A 24694-nucleotide genomic window follows, 5' to 3' on the forward strand; every position below is an offset into this window, starting at 1 on the left:
ACAAACAACAAGGCAAACACAAATAACAGAGGAAACACACACAACAGAGCAAACACACACAACAAGGCAAACACACACAACAGGGCAAAACACACAACAAGACAAACACAAACAACAAGGCAAACACACACAACAGGGCAAACACACACAACAGGGCAAACACACACAACAGAGCAAACACACAACAAGGAAAACACACACAACAGGGCAAACAAACACAGCAGAGCAAACACACACTTCAGACCAAACACACAACAGAGCAAACAAACACAACAAGGCAAACACACACAACAGAGCAAACACACACAACAGAGCCAAAACACAACAGAGCAAACACAAACAACAAGGCAAACACAAATAACAGAGGAAACACACACATAACAGGGCAAACACACACAACAGGGCAAACACACACGCAGAGCAAACACACAACAGAGCAAACACAAACAACAAGACAAACATACACAAGAGGGCAAACACACACAACAGGGCAAAAACACACAACAAGACAAACACACACAACAAGGCAAACACACAAAACAGGGCAAGCACACACAACAGGCAAACACACACAACAGGGCAAACGCGCACAACAGAGAAAACACACACAACAGGGCAAAAACACACAACAAGACAAACACACACAACGGGGCAAACACACACAACAGGGCAAAAACACACAACAGGGCAAAAACACACAATAAGACAAAACGACACAACAGGGCAAACACACACATGATAGGGCAAACACACACAACAGGGCAAACAAACATAACAGGGCAAAAACACACAACAAGACAAAGAGACACAACAGGGCAAACACTCACAAGAGGGCAAAAACACGCTACAAGACAAACACAAACAGGGCAAACACACACAACAGAGCAAACACACGACAGGGCAAATACACACAAAAGAGCAAACACACACAACAGAGCAAACAGACACCACAGAGCAAAAACACAACAGTGCAAACACACACAACAAGGCAAACACAGTCAACAGAGCAAACACACACAACAGGGCAAACACACACAACAGGGCAAACACACACGACAGGGCAAACACATGACAAGGCAAACACACACAACAGGGCAAACACACAACAAGGCAAACACACACAACAGGGCAAACACACACAACAGGGCAAACACACACAACAGAGCAAAAAACACAACAAGGCAAACACACACAACAGGGCAAACAAACACAGCAGAGCAAACACACACAATAGACCAAACACACAACAGAGCAAACAAACACAACAAGGCAAGCACACACAACAGAGCAAACACACACAACAGAGCCAAAATACAACAGAGCAAACACAAACAACAAGGCAAACACAAATAACAGAGAAACACACACAACAGAGCAAACACACAACAGAGCAAACACACAACAGAGCAAACACACACAACAAGGCAAACACACACAACAGGGCAAAACACACAACAAGACAAACACAAACAACAAGGCAAACACACACAACAGGGCAAACACACACAACAGGGCAAAAACACGCTACAAGACAAACACAAACAGGGCAAACACACACAACAGAGCAAACACACGACAGGGCAAATACACACAAAAGAGCAAACACACACAACAGAGCAAACAGACACCACAGAGCAAAAACACAACAGTGCAAACACACACAACAAGGCAAACACAGTCAACAGAGCAAACACACACAACAGGGCAAACAAACACAACAGGGCAAACGCACACGACAGGGCAAACACATGACAAGGCAAACACACACAACAGGGCAAACACACACAACAGGGCAAACACACACATAACAGGGCAAACACACAGAACAGGGCAAACACACACAACAGGGCAAACACATGACAGGGCAAACAAACACAAGACAGGGCAAACACACACAACAGGGCAAACAGAAACGGCAGAGCAAATACATAACAGTGTAAACAAACACAAAAGTGCAAACACAGAACACAGGCCAAAAATACACAACAGAGCAAACACACAACAGAGCAAAAAGACACAACAGAGCAAACACACACAACAAGGCAAACACACACAACAGAGCAAAATCACACAACAGGGCAAACACACACATGATAGGGCAAACACACACAACAGGGCAAACAAACATAACAGGGCAAAAACACACAACTAGACAAAGAGTCACAACAGGGCAAACACTCTCAAGAGGGCAAAAACACGCTACAAGACAAACACAAACAGGGCAAACACACACAACAGAGCAAACACACGACAGGGCAAATACACACAAAAGAGTAAACACACACAACAGAGCAAACAGACACCACAGAGCAAAAACACAACAGTGCAAACACACACAACAAGGCAAACACAGTCAACAGAGCAAACACACACAACAGGGCAAACAAACACAACAGGGCAAACGCACACGACAGGGCAAACACATGACAAGGCAAACACACACAACAGGGCAAACACACAACAAGGCAAACACACACAACAGGGCAAACACACACAACAGGGCAAACACACACAACAGAGCAAAAAACACAACAAGGCAAACACACACAACAGAGCAAACACACACAACAGAGCAAACGCACAACAGAGCAAACACACAACAGGGCAAACACACACAAAAGGGCAAACACACACAACAGGGCAAAAACACACTACAAGACAAACACAAACAGGGCAAACACACACAACAGAGCAAACACACACAACAAGACAAACAGACACAACAGGGCAAGCACACACAACAGGGCAAACACACACAACAGAGCAAATACAAAACAGGACAAACACACAAAACAGGGAAAACACACAAAACAAGACAAACACACACAACAGGGCAAACACACGCAACAGAGCAAACACACACAACAGGCAAACACACACAACCGAGCAAACACACAACAGGACAAACACACACAACAGGGCAAAAACACACAACAAGACAAACACAAACAACAGGGCAAAAACACAACAGGGCAAACACACACAACAGGGCAAACACACAACAGGGCAAACACACACAACAGAGCAAACACACAACAGGACAAACACATGCAACAGGGCAAAAACAAACAACAAGACAAACACACACAACAGGGCAAACACACACAACAGAGCATACACACAACAGGGCAAACACACACAACAGAGCAAAAATACAACAGAGCAAACACAAACAACAGAGCAAACACTCAACAGAGCAAACACACACAACAGAGCAAACACACGACAGGGCAAATACACACAAAAGAGCAAACACACACAACAGAGCAAACAGACACAACAGAGCAAAAACACAACAGTGCAAACACACACAACAAGGCAAACACACTCAACAGAGCAAACACACACAACAGGGCAAACAAACACAACAGGGCAAACGCACACGACAGGGCAAACACATGACAAGGCAAACACACACAACAGGGCAAACACACACAACAGGGCAAACACACACATAACAGGGCAAACACACAGAACAGGGCAAACACACACAACAGGGCAAACACATGACAGGGCAAACAAACACAAGACAGGGCAAACACACACAACAGGGCAAACAGAAACGGCAGAGCAAATACATAACAGTGTAAACAAACACAAAAGAGCAAACACAGAACACAGGCCAAAAATACACAACAGAGCAAACACACAACAGAGCAAAAAGACACAACAGAGCAAAAACACAAAAGTGCAAACAAACACAACAAGGCAAACACACACAACAGAGCAAAAACACACAACAGGGCAAACACACAACAGGGCAAACACACACAACAGGGCAAACACACACAACAGAGCAAACACACACAACAGAGCAAACAAACCACAGAGCAAACACACACAACAAGGCAAACACACACAACAGGGCAAACACACACAACAGAGCAAACACACAACAAGGCAAACACACACAACAGGGCAAACACACACAACAGGGCAAACACACACAACAGAGCAAAAAACACAACAAGGCAAACACACACAACAGGGCAAACAAACACAGCAGAGCAAACACACACAACAGACCAAACACACAACAGAGCAAACAAACACAACAAGGCAAGCACACACAACAGAGCAAACACACACAACAGAGCCAAAAGACAACAGAGCAAACACAAACAACAAGGCAAACACAAATAACAGAGAAACACACACAACAGAGCAAACACACAACAGAGCAAACACACAACAGAGCAAACACACACAACAAGGCAAACACACACAACAGGGCAAAACACACAACAAGACAAACACAAACAACAAGGCAAACACACACAACAGGGCAAACACACACAACAGGGCAAACACACACAACAGAGCAAACACACAACATGGAAAACACACACAACAGGGCAAACAAACACAGCAGAGCAAACACACACTTCAGACCAAACACACAACAGAGCAAACAAACACAACAAGGCAAACACACACAACAGAGCAAACACACACAACAGAGCCAAAACACAACAGAGCAAACACAAACAACAAGGAAAACACAAATAACAGAGGAAACACACACAACAGAGCAAACACACAACAGAGCAAACACACAACAGAGCACACACACAACAGAGCAAACACACACAAGGCAAACACACACAACAGGGCAAAACACACAACAAGACAAACACAAAAAACAGGGCAAACACACACAACAGGGCAATCACACTCAACAGGGCAAACACACACAACAGAGCAAACACACAACAGGGCAAACACACACAACAGGGCAAACAAACACAACAGAGCAAACACACACAACAGAGCAAACACACAACAGAGCAAACAAACACAACAAGGCAAAAACACACAACAGAGCAAACACACAACAGGGCAAACCCACAACAGTGCAAACACACAACAGAGCAAACACACAACAGGGCAAACAAACACAACAGGGCAAACGCACACGACAGGGCAAACACATGACAAGGCAAACACACACTTCAGGGCAAACACACACAACAGGGCAAACACACACAACAGGGCAAACACACAGAACAGGGCAAACACACACAACAGGGCAAATACATGACAGGGCAAACAAACACAAGACAGGGCAAACACACACAACAGGGCAAACACACACGGCAGAGCAAATACATAACAGGGTAAACAAACACAAAAGAGCAAACACACACAACAGGCCAAACACACACAACAGAGCAAACACACAACAGAGCAAACAGACACAACAGAGCAAACACACACAACAGGGCAAACACACACAACAGAGCAAACACACACAACAGAGCAAACAAACCACAGAGCAAACACACACAACAAGGCAAACACAAACAACAGACCAAACACACAACAGAGCAAACAGACACAACAGAGCAAACAAACAACAGGGGAAACACACACAACAGGGCAAACACACACAACAGAGCAAACACACACAACAGAGCATACAAACCACAGAGCAAACACACACAACAAGGCAAACACACACAACAGAGCAAACACACAAAACAGAGCAAACGCACAACAGAGCAAACACACAACAGGGCAAACACACACAACAGGGCAAACACACACAACAGGGCAAACACACACAACAGAGCAAAAACACAACAAGGCAAACACACACAACAGAGCAAACACACAAAACAGAGCAAACGCACAACAGAGCAAACACACAACAGGGCAAACACACACAACAGGGCAAACACACACAACAGGGCAAACACACACAACAGAGCAAACACACAACAAGGCAACACACACACAACAGGGCAAACACACACAACAGGGCAAACAAACATAACAGGGCAAAAACACACAACAAGACAAAGAGACACAACAGGGCAAACACTCACAAGAGGGCAAAAACACGCTACAAGACAAACACAAACAGGGCAAACACACACAACAGAGCAAACACACGACAGGGCAAATACACACAAAAGAGCAAACACACACAACAGAGCAAACAGACACCACAGAGCAAAAACACAACAGTGCAAAGACACACAACAAGGCAAACACACTCAACAGAGCAAACACACACAACAGGGCAAACAAACACAACAGGGCAAACGCACACGACAGGGCAAACACATGACAAGGCAAACACACACAACAGGGCAAACACACACAACAGGGCAAACACATGACAGGGCAAACAAACACAAGACAGGGCAAACACACACAACAGGCCAAACACACACAACAGAGCAAACACACAACAGAGCAAAAAGACACAACAGAGCAAAAACACAAAAGTGCAAACAAACACAACAAGGCAAACACACACAACAGAGCAAACACACAACAGGGCAAACACACACAACAGAGCAAACACACACAACAGAGCAAACAAACCACAGAGCAAACACACACAACAGAGCAAACACACACAACAGAGCAAACAAACCATAGAGCAAACACACACAACAAGGCAAACACACACAACAGAGCAAACACACAAAACAGAGAAAACGCACAACAGAACAAACACACAACAGGGCAAACACACACAACAGGGCAAACACACACAACAGGGCAAACACACACAACAGGGCAAACACACACAACAGAGCAAACACACAACAAGGCAAACACACAAAACAGGGCAAACACACACAACAGAGCAAAAACACAACAAGGCAAACACACACAACAGGGCAAACAAACACAGCAGAGCAAACACACACAACAGACCAAACACACAACAGAGCAAACAAACACAACAAGGCAAACACACACAACAGAGCAAACACACACAACAGAGCCAAAATACAACAGAGCAAACACAAACAACAAGGCAAACACAAATAACAGAGGAAACACACACAACAGAGCAAACACACACAACAAGGCAAACACACACAACAGGGCAAAACACACAACAAGACAAACACAAACAACAAGGCAAACACACACAACAGGGCAAACACACACAACAGGGCAAACACACACAACAGAGCAAACACACAACAAGGAAAACACACACAACAGGGCAAACAAACACAGCAGAGCAAACACACACTTCAGACCAAACACACAACAGAGCAAACAAACACAACAAGGCAAACACACACAACAGAGCAAACACACACAACAGAGCCAAAACACAACAGAGCAAACACAAACAACAAGGCAAACACAAATAACAGAGGAAACACACACATAACAGGGCAAACACACACAACAGAGCAAACACACAACAGAGCAAACACACAACAGAGCAAACACACACAACAAGGCAAACACACACAACAGGGCAAACACACAACAGGGCAAACACACACAACTGGGCAAACACACACAACAGGGCAAAAACACAAAACAGGGCAAAAATACACAACAGGGCCAAGACACACAACAGGGCAAACGCGCACAACAGAGAAAACACACACAACAGGGCAAAAACACACAACAAGACAAACACACACAACGGGGCAAACACACACAACAGGGCAAAAACACACAACAGGGCAAAAACACACAATAAGACAAAACGACACAACAGGGCAAACACACACATGATAGGGCAAACACACACAACAGGGCAAACAAACATAACAGGGCAAAAACACACAACAAGACAAAGAGACACAACAGGGCAAACACTCACAAGAGGGCAAAAACACGCTACAAGACAAACACAAACAGGGCAAACACACACAACAGAGCAAACACACGACAGGGCAAATACACACAAAAGAGCAAACACACACAACAGAGCAAACAGACACCACAGAGCAAAAACACAACAGTGCAAACACACACAACAAGGCAAACACAGTCAACAGAGCAAACACACACAACAGGGCAAACAAACACAACAGGGCAAACGCACACGACAGGGCAAACACATGACAAGGCAAACACACACAACAGGGCAAACACACAACAAGGCAAACACACACAACAGGGCAAACACACACAACAGGGCAAACACACACAACAGAGCAAAAAACACAACAAGGCAAACACACACAACAGGGCAAACAAACACAGCAGAGCAAACACACACAATAGACCAAACACACAACAGAGCAAACAAACACAACAAGGCAAGCACACACAACAGAGCAAACACACACAACAGAGCCAAAATACAACAGAGCAAACACAAACAACAAGGCAAACACAAATAACAGAGAAACACACACAACAGAGCAAACACACAACAGAGCAAACACACAACAGAGCAAACACACACAACAAGGCAAACACACACAACAGGGCAAAACACACAACAAGACAAACACAAACAACAAGGCAAACACACACAACAGGGCAAACACACACAACAGGGCAAAAACACGCTACAAGACAAACACAAACAGGGCAAACACACACAACAGAGCAAACACACGACAGGGCAAATACACACAAAAGAGCAAACACACACAACAGAGCAAACAGACACCACAGAGCAAAAACACAACAGTGCAAACACACACAACAAGGCAAACACAGTCAACAGAGCAAACACACACAACAGGGCAAACAAACACAACAGGGCAAACGCACACGACAGGGCAAACACATGACAAGGCAAACACACACAACAGGGCAAACACACACAACAGGGCAAACACACACATAACAGGGCAAACACACAGAACAGGGCAAACACACACAACAGGGCAAACACATGACAGGGCAAACAAACACAAGACAGGGCAAACACACACAACAGGGCAAACAGAAACGGCAGAGCAAATACATAACAGTGTAAACAAACACAAAAGAGCAAACACAGAACACAGGCCAAAAATACACAACAGAGCAAACACACAACAGAGCAAAAAGACACAACAGAGCAAACACACACAACAAGGCAAACACACACAACAGAGCAAAATCACACAACAGGGCAAACACACACATGATAGGGCAAACACACACAACAGGGCAAACAAACATAACAGGGCAAAAACACACAACAAGACAAAGAGACACAACAGGGCAAACACTCACAAGAGGGCAAAAACACGCTACAAGACAAACACAAACAGGGCAAACACACACAACAGAGCAAACACACGACAGGGCAAATACACACAAAAGAGTAAACACACACAACAGAGCAAACAGACACCACAGAGCAAAAACACAACAGTGCAAACACACACAACAAGGCAAACACAGTCAACAGAGCAAACACACACAACAGGGCAAACAAACACAACAGGGCAAACGCACACGACAGGGCAAACACATGACAAGGCAAACACACACAACAGGGCAAACACACAACAAGGCAAACACACACAACAGGGCAAACACACACAACAGGGCAAACACACACAACAGAGCAAAAAACACAACAAGGCAAACACACACAACAGAGCAAACACACACAACAGAGCAAACGCACAACAGAGCAAACACACAACAGGGCAAACACACACAAAAGGGCAAACACACACAACAGGGCAAAAACACACTACAAGACAAACACAAACAGGGCAAACACACACAACAGAGCAAACACACACAACAAGACAAACAGACACAACAGGGCAAGCACACACAACAGGGCAAACACACACAACAGAGCAAATACAAAACAGGACAAACACACAAAACAGGGAAAACACACAAAACAAGACAAACACACACAACAGGGCAAACACACGCAACAGAGCAAACACACACAACAGGCAAACACACACAACCGAGCAAACACACAACAGGACAAACACACACAACAGGGCAAAAACACACAACAAGACAAACACACACAACAGGGCAAACACACAACAGGGCAAACACACACAACAGGGCAAACACACAACAGGGCAAACACACACAACAGAGCAAACACACAACAGGACAAACACACGCAACAGGGCAAAAACAAACAACAAGACAAACACACACAACAGGGCAAACACACACAACAGAGCATACACACAACAGGGCAAACACACACAACAGAGCAAAAATACAACAGAGCAAACACAAACAACAGAGCAAACACTCAACAGAGCAAACACACACAACAGAGCAAACACACGACAGGGCAAAAACACACAACAGAGCAAACACACACAACAGAGCAAACAGACACAACAGAGCAAAAACACAACAGTGCAAACACACACAACAAGGCAAACACACTCAACAGAGCAAACACACACAACAGGGCAAACAGACACAACAGGGCAAACACATGACAGGGCACATACACACATGACAGGGCAAACACACACAACAGGGCAAACACACACAACAGGGCAAACACACACATAACAGGGCAAACACACACAACAGGGCAAACACACACAACAGGGAAAGCACACGACAGGGCAAACAAACACATGACAGGGCCAACACACACAACAGGGCAAACAAACACGGCAGGGCAAACACACAACAGTGTAAACAAACACAAAAGAGCAAACACAGAACACAGGCCAAAAATACACAACAGAGCAAACACACAACAGAGCAAAAAGACACAACAGAGCAAAAACACAAAAGTGCAAACAAACACAACAAGGCAAACACACACAACAGAGCAAAAACACACAACAGGGCAAACACACAACAGGGCAAACACACACAACAGGGCAAACACACACAACAGAGCAAACACACACAACAGAGCAAACAAACCACAGAGCAAACACACACAACAAGGCAAACACACACAACAGGGCAAACACACACAACAGAGCAAACACACAACAAGGCAAACACACACAACAGGGCAAACACACACAACAGGGCAAACACACACAACAGAGCAAAAAACACAACAAGGCAAACACACACAACAGGGCAAACAAACACAGCAGAGCAAACACACACAACAGACCAAACACACAACAGAGCAAACAAACACAACAAGGCAAGCACACACAACAGAGCAAACACACACAACAGAGCCAAAAGACAACAGAGCAAACACAAACAACAAGGCAAACACAAATAACAGAGAAACACACACAACAGAGCAAACACACAACAGAGCAAACACACAACAGAGCAAACACACACAACAAGGCAAACACACACAACAGGGCAAAACACACAACAAGACAAACACAAACAACAAGGCAAACACACACAACAGGGCAAACACACACAACAGGGCAAACACACACAACAGAGCAAACACACAACATGGAAAACACACACAACAGGGCAAACAAACACAGCAGAGCAAACACACACTTCAGACCAAACACACAACAGAGCAAACAAACACAACAAGGCAAACACACACAACAGAGCAAACACACACAACAGAGCCAAAACACAACAGAGCAAACACAAACAACAAGGAAAACACAAATAACAGAGGAAACACACACAACAGAGCAAACACACAACAGAGCAAACACACAACAGAGCAAACACACAACAGAGCAAACACACACAAGGCAAACACACACAACAGGGCAAAACACACAACAAGACAAACACAAAAAACAGGGCAAACACACACAACAGGGCAATCACACTCAACAGGGCAAACACACACAACAGAGCAAACACACAACAGGGCAAACACACACAACAGGGCAAACAAACACAACAGAGCAAACACACACAACAGAGCAAACACACAACAGAGCAAACAAACACAACAAGGCAAAAACACACAACAGAGCAAACACACAACAGGGCAAACCCACAACAGTGCAAAAACACAACAGAGCAAACACACAACAGGGCAAACAAACACAACAGGGCAAACGCACACGACAGGGCAAACACATGACAAGGCAAACACACACTTCAGGGCAAACACACACAACAGGGCAAACACACACAACAGGGCAAACACACAGAACAGGGCAAACACACACAACAGGGCAAATACATGACAGGGCAAACAAACACAAGACAGGGCAAACACACACAACAGGGCAAACACACACGGCAGAGCAAATACATAACAGGGTAAACAAACACAAAAGAGCAAACACACACAACAGGCCAAACACACACAACAGAGCAAACACACAACAGAGCAAACAGACACAACAGAGCAAACACACACAACAGGGCAAACACACACAACAGAGCAAACACACACAACAGAGCAAACAAACCACAGAGCAAACACACACAACAAGGCAAACACAAACAACAGACCAAACACACAACAGAGCAAACAGACACAACAGAGCAAACAAACAACAGGGGAAACACACACAACAGGGCAAACACACACAACAGAGCAAACACACACAACAGAGCATACAAACCACAGAGCAAACACACACAACAAGGCAAACACACACAACAGAGCAAACACACAAAACAGAGCAAACGCACAACAGAGCAAACACACAACAGGGCAAACACACACAACAGGGCAAACACACACAACAGGGCAAACACACACAACAGAGCAAAAACACAACAAGGCAAACACACACAACAGAGCAAACACACAAAACAGAGCAAACGCACAACAGAGCAAACACACAACAGGGCAAACACACACAACAGGGCAAACACACACAACAGGGCAAACACACACAACAGAGCAAACACACAACAAGGCAACACACACACAACAGGGCAAACACACACAACAGGGCAAACAAACATAACAGGGCAAAAACACACAACAAGACAAAGAGACACAACAGGGCAAACACTCACAAGAGGGCAAAAACACGCTACAAGACAAACACAAACAGGGCAAACACACACAACAGAGCAAACACACGACAGGGCAAATACACACAAAAGAGCAAACACACACAACAGAGCAAACAGACACCACAGAGCAAAAACACAACAGTGCAAAGACACACAACAAGGCAAACACACTCAACAGAGCAAACACACACAACAGGGCAAACAAACACAACAGGGCAAACGCACACGACAGGGCAAACACATGACAAGGCAAACACACACAACAGGGCAAACACACACAACAGGGCAAACACATGACAGGGCAAACAAACACAAGACAGGGCAAACACACACAACAGGCCAAACACACACAACAGAGCAAACACACAACAGAGCAAAAAGACACAACAGAGCAAAAACACAAAAGTGCAAACAAACACAACAAGGCAAACACACACAACAGAGCAAACACACAACAGGGCAAACACACACAACAGAGCAAACACACACAACAGAGCAAACAAACCACAGAGCAAACACACACAACAAGGCAAACACACACAACAGAGCAAACACACAAAACAGCGCAAACGCACAACAGAGCAAACACACAACAAGGCAAACACACACAACAGGGCAAACACACACAACAGGGCAAACACACACAACAGAGCAAACACACAACAAGGCAAACACACACAACAGGGCAAACACACACAACAGGGCAAACACACACAACAGAGCAAAAACACAACAAGGCAAACACACACAACAGGGCAAACAAACACAGCAGAGCAAACACACACAACAGACCAAACACACAACAGAGCAAACAAACACAACAAGGCAAACACACACAACAGAGCAAACACACACAACAGAGCCAAAATACAACAGAGCAAACACAAACGACAAGGCAAACACAAATAACAGAGAAACACACACAACAGAGCAAACACACAACAGAGCAAACACACAACAGAGCAAACACACACAACAAGGCAAACACACACAACAGGGCAAAACACACAACAAGACAAACACAAACAACAAGGCAAACACACACAACAGGGCAAACACACACAACAGGGCAAACACACACAACAGAGCAAACACACAACAAGGAAAACACACACAACAGGGCAAACAAACACAGCAGAGCAAACACACTCTTCAGACCAAACACACAACAGAGCAAACAAACACAACAAGGCAAACACACACAACAGAGCAAACACACACAACAGAGCCAAAACACAACAGAGCAAACACAAACAACAAGGCAAACACAAATAACAGAGGAAACACACACAACAGAGCAAACACACAAAAGAGCAAACACACAACAGAGCAAACACACACAAGGCAAACAAACACAACAGGGCAAAACACACAACAAGACAAACACAAACAACAGGGTAAACACTCACAACAAGGCAAACACACACAACAGGGCAAACACACACAACAGGGCAAACAAACATAACAGGGCAAAAACACACAACAAGACAAAGAGACACAACAGGGCAAACACTCACAAGAGGGCAAAAACATGCTACAAGACAAACACAAACAGTGCAAAAACACACAACAGAGCAAACACACGACAGGGCAAATACACACAAAAGAGCAAACACACACAACAGAGCAAACAGACACCACAGAGCAAAAACACAACAGTGCAAACACACACAACAAGGCAAACACACTCAACAGAGCAAACACACACAACAGGGCAAACAAACACAACAGGGCAAACGCACACGACAGGGCAAACACATGACAAGGCAAACACACACAACAGGGCAAACACACACAACAGGGCAAACACATGACAGGGCAAACAAACACAAGACAGGGCAAACACACACAACAGGCCAAACACACACAACAGAGCAAACACACAACAGAGCAAAAAGACACAACAGAGCAAAAACACAAAAGTGCAAACAAACACAACAAGGCACACACACACAACAGAGCAAACACACACAACAGGGCAAACACACAACAGGGCAAACACACACAACAGAGCAAACACACACAACAGAGCAAACAAACCACAGAGCAAACACACACAACAAGGCAAACACACACAACAGAGCAAACACACAAAACAGCGCAAACGCACAACAGAGCAAACACACAACAAGGCAAACACACACAACAGGGCAAACACACACAACAGAGCAAACACACAACAAGGCAAACACACACAACAGGGCAAACACACACAACAGGGCAAACACACACAACAGAGCAAAAACACAACAAGGCAAACACACACAACAGGGCAAACAAACACAGCAGAGCAAACACACACAACAGACCAAACACACAACAGAGCAAACAAACACAACAAGGCAAACACACACAACAGAGAAAACACACACAACAGAGCCAAAATACAACAGAGCAAACACAAACAACAAGGCAAACACAAATAACAGAGAAACACACACAACAGAGCAAACACACAACAGAGCAAACACACAACAGAGCAAACACACACAACAAGGCAAACACACACAACAGGGCAAACACACACAACAAGACAAACACAAACAACAAGGCAAACACACACAACAGGGCAAACACACACAACAGGGCAAACACACACAAAAGAGCAAACACACAACAAGGAAAACACACACAACAGGGCAAACAAACACAGCAGAGCAAACACACACTTCAGACCAAACACACAACAGAGCAAACAAACACAACAAGGCAAACACACACAACAGAGCAAACACACACAACAGAGCCAAAACACAACAGAGCAAACACAAACAACAAGGCAAACACAAATAACAGAGGAAACACACACAACAGAGCAAACACACAAAAGAGCAAACACACAACAGAGCAAACACACACAAGGCAAACACACACAACAGGGCAAAACACACAACAAGACAAACACAAACAACAGAGCAAACACACAACAGGGCAAACCCACAACAGTGCAAACACACAACAGAGCAAACACACAACAGGGCAAACAAACACAACAGGGCAAACGCACACGACAGGGCAAACACATGACAAGGCAAACACACACAACAGGGCAAACAAACACAAGATAGGGCAAACACACACAACAGGACAAACACACACGGCAGAGCAAATACATAACAGGGTAAACAAACACAAAAGAGCAAACACACACAACAGGCCAAACACACACAACAGAGCAAACACACAACAGAGCAAACAGACACAACAGAGCAAACACACACAACAGGGCAAACACACACAACAGAGCAAACAAACCACAGAGCAAACACACACAACAAGGCAAATACACACAAAAGACCAAACACACAACAGAGCAAACAGACACAACAGAGCAAACAAACAACAGGGCAAACACACACAACAGGGCAAACACACACAACAGAGCAAACACACACAACAGAGCATACAAACCACAGAGCAAACACACACAAGGCAAACACACACAACAGAGCAAACACACAAAACAGAGCAAACGCACAACAGAGCAAACACACAACAGGGCAAACACACACAACAGGGCAAACACACACAACAGAGCAAAGAAACAACAAGGCAAACACAAACAACAGAGCAAACACACACAACAGGGCAAACACACACAACAGAGCAAACACACACAACAGAGCAAACAAACCACAGAGCAAACACACACAACAAGGCAAATACACAGAAAAGACCAAACACACAACAGAGCAAACACACAAAACAGAGCAAACGCACAACAGAGCAAACACACAACAGGGCAAACACACACAACAGGGCAAACACACACAACAGGGCAAACACACACAACAGAGCAAACACACTACAAGGCAACACACACACAAAAGGGCAAACACACACAACAGGGCAAACACACACAACGGAGCAAAAATACAACAAGGCAAACACACACAACAGGGCAAACACACACAACAGAGCAAACACACAACAAGGCAAACACAAACAACAGGGCAAACACACACAACAGGGCAAACACACACAACAGAGCAAAAACACAACAAGGCAAACACACACAACAGAGCAAACACACAAAACAGAGCAAACGCACAACAGAGCAAACACACAACAGGGCAAACACACACAACAGGGCAAACACACACAACAGGGCAAACACACACAACAGAGCAAACACACAACAAGGCAACACACACACAACAGGGCAAACACACACAACAGGGCAAACAAACATAACAGGGCAAAAACACACAACAAGACAAAGAGACACAACAGGGCAAACACTCACAAGAGGGCAAAAACACGCTACAAGACAAACACAAACAGGGCAAACACACACAACAGAGCAAACACACGACAGGGCAAATACACACAAAAGAGCAAACACACACAACAGAGCAAACAGACACCACAGAGCAAAAACACAACAGTGCAAACACACACAACAAGGCAAACACACTCAACAGAGCAAACACACACAACAGGGCAAACAAACACAACAGGGCAAACGCACACGACAGGGCAAACACATGACAAGGCAAGCACACACAACAGGGCAAACACACACAACAGGGCAAACACATGACAGGGCAAACAAACACAAGACAGGGCAAACACACACAACAGGCCAAACACACACAACAGAGCAAACACACAACAGAGCAAAAAGACACAACAGAGCAAAAACACAAAAGTGCAAACAAACACAACAAGGCAAACACACACAACAGAGCAAACACACACAACAGGGCAAGCACACAACAGGGCAAACACACACAACAGAGCAAACACACACAACAGAGCAAACAAACCACAGAGCAAACACACACAACAAGGCAAACACACACAACAGAGCAAACACACAAAACAGCGCAAACGCACAACAGAGCAAACACACAACAAGGCAAACACACACAACAGGGCAAACACACACAACAGGGCAAACACACACAACAGAGCAAACACACAACAAGGCAAACACACACAACAGGGCAAACACACACAACAGGGCAAACACACACAACAGAGCAAAAACACAACAAGGCAAACACACACAACAGGGCAAACAAACACAGCAGAGCAAACACACACAACAGACCAAACACACAACAGAGCAAACAAACACAACAAGGCAAACACACACAACAGAGCAAACACACACAACAGAGCCAAAATACAACAGAGCAAACACAAACAACAAGGCAAACACAAATAACAGAGGAAACACACACAACAGAGAAAACACACAACAGAGCAAACACACAACAGAGCAAACACACACAACAAGGCAAACACACACAACAGGGCAAAACACACAACAAGACAAACACAAACAACAAGGCAAACACACACAACAGGGCAAACACACACAACAGGGCAAACACACACAACAGAGCAAACACACAACAAGGAAAAGAGACACAACAGGGCAAACAAACCCAAAAGAGCAAACACACACAACAGAGCAACCACACAACAGAGCAAACAAAAACAAGGCAAAAACACACAACAGAGCAAACACACAACAGGGCAAACACACAACAGTGCAAACACACAACAGAGCAAACACACAACAGGGCAAACACACACAAAAGAGCAAACACACAACAAGGAAAACACACACAACAGGGCAAACAAACACAGCAGAGCAAACACACACTACAGACCAAACACACAACAGAGCAAACAAACACAACAAGGCAAACACACACAACAGAGCAAACACACACAACAGAGCCAAAACACAACAGAGCAAACACAAACAACAAGGCAAACACAAATAACAGAGAAACACACACAACAGAGCAAACACACGAAAGAGCAAACACACAACAGAGCAAACACACACAAGGCAAACACACACAACAGGGCAAAACACACAACAAGACAAACACAAACAACAGAGTAAACACACAACAGGGCAAACCCACAACAGTGCAAACACACAACAGAGCAAACACACAACAGGGCAAACAAACACAACAGGGCAAACGCACACGACAGGGCAAACACATGACAAGGCAAACACACAAAACAGAGCAAACGCACAACAGAGCAAACACACAACAGGGCAAACACACACAACAGGGCAAACACACACAACAGAGCAAAGAAACAACAAGGCAAACACAAACAACAGGGCAAACACACACAACAGGGCAAACACACACAACAGAGCAAAAACACAACAAGGCAAACACACACAACAGAGCAAACACACAAAACAGAGCAAACGCACAACAGAGCAAACACACAACAGGGCAAACACACACAACAGGGCAAACACACACAACAGGGCAAACACACACAACAGAGCAAACACACAACAAGGCAACACACACACAAAAGGGCAAACACACACAACAGGGCAAACACGCACAACGGAGCATACAAACACAACAAGGCAAACACACACAACAGAGCAAACACACACAACAGAGCCAAAATACAACAGAGCAAACACAAACAACAAGGCAAACACAAATAACAGAGAAACACACACAACAGAGCAAACACACAACAGAGCAAACACACAACAGAGCAAACACACACAACAAGGCAAACACACACAACAGGGCAAAACACACAACAAGACAAACACAAACAACAAGGCAAACACACACAACAGGGCAAACACACACAACGGGGCAAACACACACAACAGAGCAAACACACAACAAGGAAAACACACACAACAGGGCAAACAAACACAGCAGAGCAAACACACACTTCAGACCAAACACACAACAGAGCAAACAAACACAACAAGGCAAACACACACAACAGAGCAAACACACACAACAGAGCCAAAACACAACAGAGCAAACACAAACAACAAGGCAAACACAAATAACAGAGGAAACACACACAACAGAGCAAACACACAACAGAGCAAACACACAACAGAGCAAACACACACAAGGCAAACACACACAACAGGGCAAAACACACAACAAGACAAACACAAAAAACAGGGCAAACACACACAACAGTGCAATCACACACAACAGGGCAAACACACACAACAGAGCAAACACACAACAGGGCAAACACACAAAACAGGGCAAACAAACACAACAGAGCAAACACACACAACAGAGCAAACACACAACAGAGCAAACAAACACAACAAGGCAAAAACACACAACAGAGCAAACACACAACAGGGCAAACCCACAACAGTGCAAACACACAATAGAGCAAACACACAACAGGGCAAACAAAAACAACAGGGCAAACGCACACGACAGGGCAAACACATGACAAGGCAAACACACACAACAGGGCAAACACACACAACAGGGCAAACACACACATAACAGGGCAAACACACAGAACAGGGCAAACACACACAACAGGGCAAATACATGACAGGGCAAACAAACACAAGACAGGGCAAACACACACAACAGGGCAAACACACACGGCAGAGCAAATACATAACAGGGTAAACAAACACAAAAGAGCAAACACACACAACAGGCCAAACACACACAACAGAGCAAACACACAACAGAGCAAACAGACACAACAGAGCAAACACACACAACAGGGCAAACACACACAACAGAGCAAACACACACAACAGAGCAAACAAACCACAGAGCAAACACACACAAGGCAAACACAAACAACAGACCAAACACACAACAGAGCATACAAACCACAGAGCAAACACACACACCAAGGCAAACACACACAACAGAGCAAACACACAAAACAGAGCAAACGCACAACAGAGCAAACACACAACAGGGCAAACACACACAACAGGGCAAACACATGACAGGGCAAACAAACACAAGACAGGGCAAACACACACAACAGGCCAAACACACACGGCAGAGCAAATACATAACAGTGTAAACAAACACAAAAGAGCAAACACAGAACACAGGCCAAACACACACAACAGAGCAAACACACAACAGAGCAAAAAGACACAACAGAGCAAACACACAACAGGGCAAACACACATGACAGGGCAAACACACACAACAGAGCAAACACACGACAGAGCACACAGACAACAGAGCAAACACACAACAGAGCAAACACACAACAGAGCAAACACACAACAGGACAAACACACACAACAGGGCAAAAACACACAACTAAACAAACACACACAACAGGGCAAACACACAACAGGGCAAACACACACAACAGAGCAAACACACACAACAGAGCAAACACACACAACAAGGCAAACACACACAACAGGGCAAAAACTCACAACAAGACAAACACACACAACAGGGCAAACACACACAACAAGACAAACGCACACAACAGGAGAAACACACACAACAGGACAAACACACGCAACAGGGCAAAAACAAACAACAAAACAAACACACACAACAGAGCAAAAACACAACAGAGCAAACACACAGAACAGAGCAAACACACAAGAGGGCAAACACACAACAGGTCAAACACACACAACAGAGCAAAAACACAACAGAGCAAACACACACAACAGAGCCAACACACAACAGAGCAAACACACAAAACAAGGCAAACACAAAAAACAGGGCAAAAACACACAACAAGCCAAACACACACAACAGGGCAAACACACAACAGGGCAAACACACACAAATTGGCAAACACAGACGACACGGAAAACACACACAACAGAGCAAACACACAACAGGGCAAACAGAGACAACAGGGCAAACAGACACAAAAGAGCAAACACACAACAGAGCAAACACACACCAAGGCAAACAAACACAACAGAGAAAAAACAAAACAGAGCAAACCCACAACAGAGCAAACACACAACAGAGCAAACACACAACAGAGCAAACACACAACAGGGCAAACACACACAACAGGGCAAAAACACACAACTAAACAAACACACACGACACGGCAAACACACAGCAGGGCAAACACATACAACAGAGCAAACACACACAAGAGAGCAAACACACGACAGGACAAACACACACAACAGGGCAAAAACACACAACAAGACAAATACACACAACAGGGCAAACACACAACAGGGAAAACACACACAACAGGACAAACACACATAACAGGGCCAACACACAACAGGGCAAACACACAAAACAGGGCAAACACACACAAGAGTGCAAACACACACAACAAGGCAAACACAAACAACAGAGCAAACACACAACAGCACAAATCCACAACAGAGCAAACAAACAACGGAGCAAACACACAACAGAGCAAACACACAACAGGGCAAACACACATGACATGGCAAACACACACAACAGAGCAAACACACGACAGAGCACACACACAACAGAGCAAACACACAACAGAGCAAACACACAACAGAGCAAACACACAACAGGACAAACACACACAACAGGGCAAAAACACACAACTAAACAAACACACACAACAGGGCAAACACACAGCAGGGCAAACATACACAACAGAGCAAACACACGACAGGACAAACACACACAACAGGGCAAAAACACACAACAAGACAAATACACACAACAGGGCAAACACACAACAGGGAAAACACACACAACAGGACAGACACACACAACAGGGCCAACACACAACAGGGCAAACACACACAACAGGGCAAACACACACAAGAGTGCAAACACACACAACAAGGCAAACACAAACAACAGAGCAAACACACAACAGCGCAAATCCACAACAGAGCAAACAAACAACGGAGCAAACACACAACAGAGCAAACACACAACAGGGCAAACACACATGACAGGGCAAACACACACAACAGAGCAAACACACGACAGAGCACACACACAACAGAGCAAACACACAACAGAGCAAACACACAACAGAGCAAACACACAACAGGACAAACACACACAACAGGGCAAAAACACACAACTAAACAAACACACACAACAGGGCAAACACACAGCAGGGCAAACACACACAACAGAGCAAACACACACAACAGAGCAAACACACACAACAAGGCAAACACACACAACAGGGCAAAAACACACAACAAGACAAACACACACAACAGGGCAAACACACACAACAGGACAAACACACACAACAGGGAAAACACTCACAACAAGACAAACACACACAACAGGACAAACACACACAACAGGACAAACACACGCAACAGGGCAAAAACAAACAACAAAACAAACACACACAACAGAGCAAAAACACAACAGAGCAAACACACAGAACAGAGCAAACACACAAGAGGGCAAACACACAACAGGTCAAACACACACAACAGAGCAAAAACACAACAGAGCAAACACACACAACAGAGCAAACACACAAAAGAGCAAACACACAACAGGACAAACACACACAACAGGGCAAACACACACAACAGAGCAAACACACAACAGAGCAAAAACACATAACAGGGCAAACACACACCACCGGGCAAACACACACACAACAGAGCAAACAGAAACACAACAGGGCAAACACGCACAACAGAGCAAATACACAACAGGGCAAACACACACAACATAGCAAACACATAAAAGAGCAAAAACACACAGCAGACCAAAGACACAACAGTGCAAACACACACAGCAGAGCAAACAAATGACAGGGCAAACACACACAACAGGGAAAACACTCACAACAAGACAAACACACACAACAGGGCAAACACACAACAGGACAAACACACACAACAGGGAAAACACTCACAACAAGACAAACACACACAACAGGGCAAACACACAACAGGGCAAACACACACAACAGGGCAAACACACAAAACAGAGCAGACACACAACAGGACAAATACACGCAACAGGGCAAAAACAAACAACAAGACAAACACACACAACAGGGCAAACACAGAACAGGGCAAACACACACAACAGAGCAAACACACAACAGGGCAAACACACACAACAGAGCAAACACATAAAAGAGCAAACACACACAACAGAACAACGACACAACAGGGCAAACACACACAACAGAGCAAACACACAAAAGGGAAAGGACACACAACAGGGCAAATCACACAACACAGCAAACGCACAACAGGGCAAACACACACAACAGGGAAAACACACCCAACAGAGCAAACACACACAACAGGCAAACACACACAACAGGGAAAACACTCACAACAAGACAAACACACACAACAGGACAAACACACGCAACAGGGCAAAAACAAACAACAAAACAAACACACACACACAACAGAGCAAAAACACAACAGAGCAAACACACAGAACAGAGCAAACACACAAGAGGGCAAACACACAAGAGGGCAAACACACCCAACAGAGCAAAAACACAACAGAGCAAACACACACAACAGAGCAAACACACAACAGAGCAAACACACACAACAAGGCAAACACACACAACAGGGCAAAAACACACAACAAGCCAAACACACACAACAGGGCAAACACACAACAGGGCAAACACACACAAATTGGCAAACACAGACGACACGGAAAACACACACAACAGAGCAAACACACAACAGGGCAAACAGACACAACAGGGCAAACAGACACAAAAGAGCAAACACACAACAGAGCAAACACACACCAAGGCAAACAAACACAACAGAGAAAAAACAAAACAGAGCAAACCCACAACAGAGCAAACACACAAGAGAGCAAACACACAGCAGAGCAAACACACAACCGGGCAAACATACACAACAGGGCAAAAACACACAACTAAACAAACACACACAACAGGGCAAACACACAGCAGGGCAAACACATACAACAGAGCAAACACACACAACAGAGCAAACACACGACAGGACAAACACACACAACAGGGCAAAAACACACAACAAGACAAATACACACAACAGGGCAAACACACAACAGGGAAAACACACACAACAGGACAAACACACACAACAGGGCCAACACACAACAGGGCAAACACACACAACAGGGCAAACACACACAAGAGTGCAAACACACACAACAAGGCAAACACAAACAACAGAGCAAACAAACAACGGAGCAAACACACAACAGAGCAAACACACAACAGGGCAAACACACATGACATGGCAAACACACACAACAGAGCAAACACACGACAGAGCACACACACAACAGAGCAAACACACAACAGAGCAAACACACAACAGAGCAAACACACAACAGGGCAAACACACACAACAGGGCAAAAA

Source organism: Carcharodon carcharias, chromosome 23, assembly GCF_017639515.1.
Source record: "Carcharodon carcharias isolate sCarCar2 chromosome 23, sCarCar2.pri, whole genome shotgun sequence".
NCBI lineage: Eukaryota > Metazoa > Chordata > Chondrichthyes > Lamniformes > Lamnidae > Carcharodon > Carcharodon carcharias.